Raw genomic sequence first — 2,414 nt, 5'->3', positions numbered from 1 at the left:
CCTCCGCGCCCGCCGCCTCCCGCTCCAGCCCGGCTCATTCCGCACATTCCGGCCAGCCCCCTCCCCACGACCCCCCTCCACGGCCCCCCTCGCCGCTCCCTCGGGCCTGGCGGAGCGGCCCGGCCGGAGCGCCCCCCCGAGCTCGGACCAGGTAAGCCGGTCGGACGCCGGGAGGAGGCCCTGCGGGGAGAGAAGGTTTGGTTGGTCGGTTGTGGATGGAGGGGGGCAGTTTAGGGGGGCTGGAGCCCCGAGCTATTGTCCAGCCCGAGCCCGAGCCCCGGATCTGGGTGCCGGGAAGTTTAGAGGGAAGGGGGGGCAAATCTCTCCGGGAAGCCCCGCCCACTACCACTCCGCGTTCGGGACGAGTTGGTCCTGGGAGGTAGGGGAACCCGGGAGTGGGTCCCCCGTGCCATCTCCTGCCTTAGTGCCCGCGTTTGGGGTATTAGGGGGAGGGCCCGGCAGCCGCATATATGGGGGGCCTGCCACCGGGGAGCTTGTCCCGGGGCGTCCAGTCCCGGGCCTCGCCGCCCTTTGGACTCCCGGCTCCCGGCCCGCGCTCTCCCGGCGCCCGCCGGGCCCCAGCTCCACTCAGGCCTCGGCCCGGCCTCGGCTCCGGCGCGCGGTGCCCGCGGCTGCGCTGGCGTGGGCAGGGCGTCTGGGGGCAAAGCTTGAGTTCTGAGTCCCGGGACAGGCGGGGGGGCTACGGTTTCCCCATAGATCTGCAGCCTGCGTGGAACTGGGGGCTTGGGGTGCCCCAGCGCTGAGCGCGGTGAGCCGATCCCCGAGGAGTCTGGATTTGGGGCCTTCTCTTAGCCACACTTCCCCAGGGATCTTGTCTAAATTTTAGAGGGTTTGAAGGCAGTCGCCCGCCCCCCACTTCCCACCACAGACCCCACCATTGTCAGGCCTGTCTGAAGGGAGAGGCCCAGGGGCTGCCTGTCCTTGCCTGCCTGCCCAGAACAGTCCAGGCCCTAGAGCGGTGTCATTGAGTCCCTACCCTGTCACCTTTCCGGGAAAGGAGCCCTGATTTGAAACTGAGAGATTGTTTTGGGGGGCAAAAGAGAATGAGGCCTTGGGTGAGGGCATGTAGGGGCCGCCTTGTCTATGTCTTCCCCTCTCCAGGTAGAGGCGGGACAGGTCAGGCCTAGACTTGTAGCCCCGGAGAGCAGGGGATCGTGGTGGAGGCTGGACACAGCCCTGAGGGGCCTGGTGCCCGTGCTTCTCTGTACACACCCCACCCAGTGAAGACCTCCTTGGCACGGATGGTTGCTGGGGCATCCAGACTCCCGTAGCTCCCTTTCCCAGACCCGTTTTCTAGGGCATGCCCCACCTCCCTGCCAGGATGTAGTAGCTCTTTGGGTTCTGAAGAGGAACTGTGATTTATCCTCCAAGACTAGGCTGTCTGGGAAGGGTGGGCTCAGGGATCCCTGGTGCCCCTTCCTGAACAATAGGCCATGGGCCAGTGGGAGTCTAAGCTTCATGGGCCTTCCCCAGGGAGGAGGCCATAATTAACGCTCACTAACGCATTTGGATCAAGGAATGCCTGTGAGCTGTCTGAGGTGGGTGGCGGGGAGTGGTCCTCCTGGGCTCTGTGCATCAGGGGTCCTGGGCCTTGCTTCGCACCCTCAGTTTCGCACACTCCTGGGGTCTTCAGAAAGTTTATAGGTAAAACAGTGGACGTTGAAAGATCACGAAATTTCTCCACACATTTTTGAAGCCCCCGGACGGAAGAACACTAAAATCAGGAGATCTCTCAATCTGAGAAAGTGAAGAAGTGGGGGATCTGTTCCCAGCTGGCCGCTCACCTTTCCCCAACTGTGTCCTCTTGGTGGGCCGGCAGGCCTCAGTTTCCCTACTTGAAATAGATGTCTGCCTTCTTCCTCCTGCCACTGTGGATCTGGGACTTGGTGGCTGTCTGGCGAGGAGGATGAGGTGATTGAAGAAGGCGGTGAGGGTGAACCAGGGGGTGACTGAGGAGTCACTCGATCAGCTGAGCCAGGCTGGAAAGGTGGCAGGTGGCCCGGGACAGGGTGGTGAGTGAAGCTAAGGAACTTGCCCTCTGAAGTGGGATTGAGGGCTGGCCCTGGTGGGGTCTGGCAGGGCACATGGCACAGGTGCTGGTGGTCAGAGACCACTCGAATGGCCAGCCCCCTTGCCTCTCTCACAGCCCCCCCCCCCCAAACTGGGGCCTCCCTGAGGATGAGTATGGCAGTTAGCAAAGCACCGAAGCTGTCAGGCCTGCCCACCTCCTCCGCCTCCCTCAGGAAGGGGAGAGGGGCTCACAGTGAGGAGAGTGCAGGTGGGCCTCTAAATGCTGCAGCTTGCTGTGGAAGTATCCAGGGGGTCACAGCCTCGTCTTCCCACAGAGGCCTGTAAGAGCTGTGAGGAGTGACGGTGGGGTCAGGTTGGGTTGG

General features: G+C 63.3%; 1 protein-coding gene across 1 annotated transcript in view; it reads left to right on the top strand.

Moving 5' to 3' along the window:
- The first annotated feature begins 99 nt into the window (after window positions 1-99).
- Window positions 100-2,414, top strand: part of TEAD3 (TEA domain transcription factor 3) — a 24,282-nt gene continuing 21,967 nt past the window's right edge. Inside the window, exon 1 of the mRNA XM_013008472.2 lies at window positions 100-151. The gene's annotated coding sequence lies outside the window, so the exon portion shown is untranslated. The remainder of the gene's footprint in view (window positions 152-2,414) is intronic.

This window comes from Echinops telfairi, unplaced genomic scaffold (genome assembly GCF_000313985.2).
Source record: "Echinops telfairi isolate 266 unplaced genomic scaffold, ASM31398v2 ScPeMD7_655;HRSCAF=1070, whole genome shotgun sequence".
In the NCBI taxonomy this organism is placed as follows: domain Eukaryota; kingdom Metazoa; phylum Chordata; class Mammalia; order Afrosoricida; family Tenrecidae; genus Echinops; species Echinops telfairi.
Note: the sequence above shows the minus strand (reverse complement) of the source record. Positions and strands in the feature narration are given on the sequence as shown.